This window comes from Urtica dioica, chromosome 4 (genome assembly GCF_054948205.1).
Source record: "Urtica dioica subsp. dioica isolate 48M chromosome 4, U.dioica_male_clone48M_v1_H2, whole genome shotgun sequence".
NCBI classification, from domain to species: domain Eukaryota; kingdom Viridiplantae; phylum Streptophyta; class Magnoliopsida; order Rosales; family Urticaceae; genus Urtica; species Urtica dioica.
In genome coordinates, this window is record NC_142759.1 from 40,247,027 (window position 1) to 40,255,016 (window position 7,990).

Genomic DNA, 7,990 nt, shown 5'->3' on the forward strand with positions numbered 1-7,990 from the left:
TCTCTCTCTCTAGTTAATTTTCGGTTTTTGTTTTGGCACCTAGGTCCACATTTGACCTAGTGTTTTAGCTCTTCGACTCTAAGACTTGTTCTTGAGTCGTCGTGTTTAAAAGTGCCCACACACTAATTCCTTTTCTCTCGAGTGATTTAGTGATAGAAACTTTCGTGGTTGCTCGAGTTGCCGAGGAAGGAAGCGAGACGTGCTGCGAGGGAGACGAATGTTGCAACCTTTTCCAAAAGCTTCTCAACGTTCAAGCTTCTAAAAAGGTTAGTAATCTTTTATGCTCATATTAGTTTTTATTTACATGTGTTTGCTCTTTGTCTAGGTTAGTAAAAACTGTTTTACTTGAAAAAGAAAATTTTTAAAATTCCGCCGCTTAACGAAGCGTTCAACTTTTTCTTAAACCCTAGATCAATTCCAACAAGAAGTACGTGCGGGAAGTCTCTTAGGGGAAGATAGCCCTTCACATCAACCACACATACGAGGTTCCACCTCCTACCCCCTTTGAGTCCATGTTCTTCACCAACCAGGAGGCAGTGCGGGTGCTCCACCCGTACAATGATGCGATAGTCGTCTCGGGCCCAATCGCTAACAACCTCGTCCAGAGGATCCTGATTGACAATGGCAACTTGGCCAACAACATCTTCAAATCAGCTCTAGACAGGATGAAGCTGACCGGGCTGAGACCGACTCTGATCTCGACCCCACTCTTCGGCATCTCCGGAGAGAGGGTCATGACGGAGGGCACCATCGACCTCCCAGTTACCTTCGGGACTCCTGGGGGGATCGAGGTCACCCACATTGTGTCTTTCCTGGTTGTGGATCAGCCGCCCGCTTAAAACATCATAATAGGTTGCCCGACCCTCAACCGACTGAAGGCCATAACTTCCACCTACCACCTAATGGTGAAATTCCCGACCGAAAAGGGAATCCCCATAATGTTGGGAGACCAATCGATGGCGAGAATGTGCTACATCCAGGGGGTGGATGGTAAGATGAAGGGAAAAATGTTGAGCACCGTCTTCCAGCTCGGAGACAAGTTCCCATGCAAGATCGAGGAAGGAGGCACATTCAGGGAGTTGGACCAAAGGGACGATGTCCAGCGTCGGAAGGTGGAGACACCGGATGACCTTATTCCCGTTGTGCTGGATGACGCCAAGCCTGACCAAGTAGTCAAGGTAGGCGCCCACCTCACGATCGAGATCCGACTCCAACTTGCGCCCTTCCTCCGCGAGTTCAAGGACGTCTTCGCGTGGACACACGCCGACATGTCGGGGATCGACCCCAAGATAATGGTCCACTGCCTCAAAGAAAACAAAAGAGTGACCGAACGCGTCCAGCCGAGACGAGCGTTTAGTGGGGAGAGATAGCAGGCCATTGGTGAAGAAGTTGACAAACTTCTCGCCGCCAACTTCATTAGGGTGGCGGAACACCCCAAGTGGGTGTCCAAACGTCCTTGATTAGTACACGAAAGTGTACTATTTTCGTGTTTAATTGTTAATATTTATTCAAACTAATTTAAGTTTATGTGAATATTCTCGTGATATTATTAATTAAGAGTATAATTAGAGAATACTCGTTTTTGTTAAGTCTACAAATATTTAAGGATAATTTACAAGATTACCCCCTGAACTCGTGCTTGATTAACAAAGTGCACCCTGTACTCGGATTTTCAACAAAAAATACCCTGAACTCAGGTTTTTGTTGACTTTTGCCCCTTCCGTCAAAATTTAGGAGTTACCGTCCATAACATACGCACGTTTTAGTCACATGTTACCTCAATTGAGGGTAGAAAAGTATTTTTAGTATATTGAATTAATTTTTATTTTTTTTCTATATAAAATCTCTCTCCTCTTTCTTCTTGTCTTCTTCTTCTCCTCCCGCGACCGATACACACCTGCAACAAAAGGAAAAAAAATTGCTACCATAAATAATCATCACCGGGTTGTGATACTTTTTTTTTACCTTAATTGTGACCTTACTCTTCACTTGGGTTTCCAAAGCTTCGACCACAGACTACAAAATAGATTAAAAAAACACACAACACAAAAATTCAAAGTATTAAATAAATAAAAAATACAATCACCTTTTGGAACTTGACCAGGACCAGGAATAAGAGTTTGACACTGCCCTGTTTCAGATAGAAGCATCGGTATACATCTTTATTATAATAAAAAAATTCGTAACCCTAGAAAACCAAATACAGAGAGTTTGAGAGATACTTACCAGACGTGATCAGCTTGGAGTTGACGGCGGAGCGTTCGAAGGTGGCTTCAACGCTGAGCGTTTGGGTATAAAGAGAGAGAGAGAGAGAGAGTCAGAAAGATAGAGAGAGCGAGTCAGAAAGATAGAGAGAGCGAGTCAGAGAAAGAGAGAAAGACAAAGGGAGAGAAAGATACGAGATTCCTATCTGTTTGAGAAGAGAAAGTTCAATATAACAATCAACGTAACCCTAGAAAACCGAGAGAGAGTGAGAGAGACAGGGCCGGCCTGATATATTAGGCAAAAATAATATCAGTCGCGGGAGGAGAAGAAGAAGACAAGAAGAAAGAGGAGAGAGAGAGAGAGAGAGATTTTATATAGAAAAAAATTAAAAATTAATTCAATATACTAAAAATACTTTTCTACCCTCAATTGAGGTAACATGTGACTAAAACGTGCGTATGTTATGGACGGTAACTGCTAAATTTTGACGGAAGGGGCAAAAGTCAACAAAAACCTGAGTTCAGGGTATTTTTTGTTGAAAATCCGAGTACAGGGTGCACTTTGTTAATCAAGCACGAGTTCAGGGGGTAATATTGTAAATTATCCAATATTTAATTGATATATTTCATTCTGTAGAATTAAATGGAGAAAACGAAGATGCAAAATCCCGCAAGTCAACTCACGCACATTTGTTCTCCACATTCAGCATCAATGGTCTTCACGTGCATGGATTTCCATTATCATGGAAAGTATTTTCCTAAGAAATCAAGTCTGACATTTGCCTAAGGCAAGTACGTAAACTGGGATATACACATCATCAATGCAACCACTCCTCCATTGCCACGTGTAAATAACTTCCAAAGCAACCAATTCGTGCATGACACATGGCGAAGATGACCAAAGAATTTCTCTTCAGCGTTGGCGTTCAGAATCAGCATCAAATAATATCGTTCAATTCTGGAAATCTTTATTTATGTGTGTAATATTTAGTTTCCATTTTATTTTAGTTTCTCTTTATTTTGCCACCTCTAAAACACTATAAATAAGAGGCTTTGGCTTAGTTTTTGGACACCATATATTTTATTCCGAAAATTAGTTAAATAATACCATTTTATTCTCTCATATTTTCTCTAGAATTTTGTAAGAATGAGTTGTGTTCTTGGCTAAGTTTCTAAGTAAGGCTAAGGATGATCTCAATTGTGTAAGTTTACCTAACCGATTATGGTTCTACTTGTTGTGCTTTAATGTTTAAATTATTTATGAATCAAACTCTTTTCTCCTCTCAAAAAATTATACTATTTTATTTTTCATATGAATTTAGTCATGCTTGATTTATGTGATTTTTAAAGAGTATCAATTTCTTATAACACATATTTTGTTGCTTTTCGTTTATTACAATTCTATCGATTCGATATATTGTAAGTTTAGGGATTACCTATGAAATTTGTGAAAAGAATATAATTGTGTTAGACTAATTCTTTACTGCGTTATAATCACTTTTGATATATCGTCGTTTTGGTTTAGTCAACGAGATTTTATTCACGGTTTTAATTGAAGAGTTTGTTCTTAAATTAATACATGAGTTTTTTTGGTTGATCTTAACGTTGATTTTCCGATTACTTGTTTGGGATGTGAAACTTGTAATTGAGTTATAAGCGTGGAACCGTATTGGTAATTAGTAAACGGAGCAAATGAGTAACCCGACGCCTTGTGTTTTCCTCTCATTGATTTTATAAACCTTTTAATCTCTACAAAATTTTTTCATTTTTATATTGCATTTACCACTTGACGTTTGGTTTTAGTTTTCATTTTCAGTTTTAGCCTCCTCGTGGATACGACTCCGCTTTCTTTGTGCTACCAACGACCGCTTAACGATTGCACAATTTGGGCGTGATCAAATTTTGGCGCCGTTGCCGGGGAGGTGCGAAAATTGAATTCCTGAATTAAACGACAAGAGGTAAGTATTTTCTTTCATTTCTTTATTGACTTTTTGTTTTTTTTTTGTGTTCCTAACTAAAAAAAAAAAAAAAAAAATCTTCACGGTATACTAGTATATTAATTTGTTTGACCGCAACCAAATTGTTCTCCAAGTCACTAATCTTAGGCTTTTATTATAGTTAGTTTTGTTATTGTTTCCTAATTTCTTTTCACGTTAGTATTCATTTTCTTTCCTTTTTTTTTTTAAATTTAGTTGACTTCTAATAAGTTTTTATTTTATTTCTTTCCCTTTTGGTTTTATTCTTCTAATCTCCTTTAATCTTCTTTCTAATTTAGTTAGATTTAGTCTTACTAATTTTAGTAATTTCTTTTAGACTCATTTTACTAGGTTTCTCAAAAAAAAAAACTAAAAATTGACGGGTATATGCGTAGTTTGTGGTGGAAAATATTGAGACTTGTTCTGTCTAGAAAGACTGGTTGTTAAATAAGGTTTGCTTTGCAATCTCCTCCAAGCTAGCCTGGGAACCTCGGGGAGTTCTGTCTAGAAAGGCTTGGGTCTAAAGTGGGATCATAGTAACCTTTCCAGTTGGCCTGGGAACATTCTTAGTACCCATTCATACTACTACATATTTATCCTCACAAAAAAAAAATTAAAAAAAAGAGAAGTGAATGACCCAATTTAGAGACGAACTAGGTCGTTTTGCTAAGAAACTCAACGAAGACCTTGACCATATTCAAGAAACACCTAAGTCTCTGTATCTCTCGTCAACTTCCACTTCTTCTTCTTCCCATCCATCTTCTCCAATCTCATTGCCAAACAATTTCTTCAACCCAATGGCACACATAGAGGACAATCATGTTAAAACCCTTAACGAGTACTTGCATCCGGCGCGAACTGCGGTCCCATCATGCATCATCTTCAATCCTAACGCGCCAAATCACGAGTTCAAGCCTGGCATGATCCAACTTTTGCCAACCTTTCAGGGGCTAGAAAACGAGAATCCATATGTGCATGTTCGAGAATTCGAGGAGGCAGTGGCAACTTTCTATAGCCGCCCAGATGTCGCTAGCATCATGAGGTTGAAATTCTTCCCATTTTCCCTCAAGGACAAAGCGAAGAGCTGGTTATACTCTCTAAGACCAAAGTCTATTGGAACCTGGGAGGAGATGACTACGTTGTTTTTCAACAAGTTTTTCCCCAATCATAAGACTAATGGTCTAAAACGACAGATCTCAATGTTTAACCAGAAAGCCGGTGAATCACTTCGCCAGGCTTGGGATAGATTTAAAGATCTGTTGAATATGTGCCCACACCATGGCTTTGAGAGTTGGCGCCTCGTGAGTTACTTCTATGATGGTCTTACTGGTGATGAACGCAAGTCAATCCAGTCTATGTGCAATGGACAATTCTTGAACAAAGATCCCGATGAGGCGATTGAGTACCTCAACGAGCTAGCTGAAATGACTGACGCTTGGACCGAGCCAAATCCCACGGAAAGCTCTAACAGGTCCCGACCAGTTGGAGTATACCAATTAAAGGAGGAAGACAGCCTAAAAGCCCAAGTTGAGAATTTGACTAGGCAATTGGAGGTCCTCAAGTCCCAAAATGGTAGAGGAATCCATTCGGTCGCACAAGCTGAAGTCCAAAATGCATGCTTTGTCTATGGAGGCGTGGATCACCAACCTCAGGATTGTGCATCATATGCTGAAATGAGAGGGGTGTACGAGGAGCAATGTAATGCCCTTGGGAATTACAACAAACCTTATTCACCCTACTCTGAATCTTACAATCCAGGCTGGAGGAACCACCCAAATTTAAGTTGGAGGAACAACAACCAAGCACAATCTTCTGAAAACCAATGGAAATATGGGGCAAATCCGCAACGATCGAATGAGGCACAACAATTAAACTCTTTTCCGAGTAGAAGCCCACTTGAAGATACCTTGAAGGCATTCATGGACGCACAAAATGCAACGAATAAAAAGTTTGAATCGGCCCTCACACATCTAATGGAAGAGAACAAAGAAATTAAAAGTCAAATCACAAATCTCACAAATTCTCTTGCCATTCAAGAGCTAGGTAGACTTCCATCCCAAGTCCAAATGAACCCTAAAGGAACTCACATGGCTCAAACCTCAAAGACCGATCATAGCATTGAGCAAGTCAATGCCATAATCACTCAGAGCGGGAAACATATCGAACCAATCAACTGCGAAGCCTCGAGAAGCAAAGAAGATATTCCACAAGCTACTTCACCACCAATAATTCCCGTACAAGTACCATTTCCCGAAACCCTTCGAACAAGGAAAGTACTGGAAAATCATAATGAGATCCTTGAGAACTTGCAACAAGTCCAAGTGAACATTCCATTATTGCATGTGATCAAACAAGTCCCGGCGTATACCAAACTAATAAAGGATATTTGCACCATGAAAATGTTGTCAATGGTGCCCACAAGAAGAGTTGTAGTCTTTATTTTGTACATTTGATGTAATAAAGTCTCATGAAGACTCTTGCTTGTAATTGCCTATCTATTCATTAATAAAGTTGAAATGTTCATTCATTCTTTCTTTGTTTGAAGCTTTATGATAAAACCTTAGTCTTTTAGTCCATAAACAAACTTAACAATTTACGAAGAGACAAATGTAGATTTGCATGAACAAACTCTTCGTAGTTTGCTTAAAACGATATATTCGCAATCTTAGGGTCAAAGGACTATTGACCTCAATATGATTGTTAGAAGAATCTATGATGTCTGGTTATGAGGCATTGAGAGTTGGGGACTCTATAGTTCTTCTAGGTATCTTCCGAAGGTACTGAATTGACCAGTGCACTTCTAGAGACAATATAAGAACAAACCATTTAACCTCTTATGTCTCGAAGTCACTATGTATGAATTGCATCATGCTTACCTTAATCCTGAAATGAGACATGCCATTTCACACCTTAGTATTCTCATTTGAGAAAGTCAAAGTTCGGACTCACTATGTGATTCCGAACAAGGCGTATTGGTGAAGTACTAAGTGGTGAGTCTGTCATGAGTAACTTTGTGAAGTTCTCATAGATATGGAATTCATGTACAAGATTGCTGAAATGCAATGTATGTCACCTCATGCTTTGTTCCTTGGTAATAACAGCTAGAAGGGTAAAATGGTAATTTAGTAAATCCCGACTAGCTGATGACATTCATGAAGGGTAAACATAGATAATATTCAGTGGATCCGCTCATCATAATCAGGTCGAATTCTTGAGTAGAAAACAAATTCATTTGAACCGAGAGATTTTCAGTGTCAGCTCTTTAGTGGAGTCAGTTGGCATTAAGCTAAACTTGGAAAAGGTTTGTGAACTTTTGAGTCCAAGTGTTTAGCTCAAGCTTTGTTCATTTAGGTCCATGAGGTCACTGTCACGAATCACATCGATAGGAATAGTTAAACTGGAAGCTAAGTCAAAACAAGAACGAGACAGTTTTACGAAAATTGTCAAAAGGGTATTTTTGTCTTTTTGGACATAGGACGAAAAGAATGTCGATAAATTTTTTTGACATTGTCATATGATGACAAATGAAATAAATATTACTCAGCCATATTAGTGTAATTGGGCCTTGAGGATTAATTTCATTTCATAGAATTTTACTTGAAAATTCTTAATGGGCTTTTCTTATGTTGTCATGAACAAATGAAGAAACATCTAGAAGCTCCTTCTAGAAGCTCAAATTTCGTCCAACCCAAGGAAAATAAGGCTGAATTTCGTTCATGCCATAGTGGGAAAGAGAGTTTATTTTGTGCATTGATGTATGAAGATACTTGCCAAAAAAAAAAGGGGAAACAAATTTCCTTAAGAAGGAAA

At 38.8% G+C, this 7,990-nt stretch overlaps 1 long non-coding RNA gene and 1 other non-coding gene across 2 annotated transcripts; both read right to left on the minus strand.

Moving 5' to 3' along the window:
• Positions 1 to 1,958: 1,958 nt before the first annotated feature.
• On the minus strand, positions 1,959 to 2,493 carry LOC149401538 (uncharacterized). The gene is made up of 3 exons (XR_016296777.1): positions 2,227 to 2,493; positions 2,087 to 2,131; positions 1,959 to 2,016 (listed from the first exon to the last, which is right to left on the minus strand). It is a non-coding gene; the product is annotated as an uncharacterized LOC149401538 (long non-coding RNA).
• Positions 2,494 to 5,358: 2,865 nt separating this feature from the next.
• On the minus strand, positions 5,359 to 5,465 carry LOC149401539 (small nucleolar RNA R71). Its single transcript, XR_016296866.1, has one exon. It is a non-coding gene; the product is annotated as a small nucleolar RNA R71 (small nucleolar RNA).
• Between the last annotated feature and the right edge of the window lie 2,525 nt (positions 5,466 to 7,990).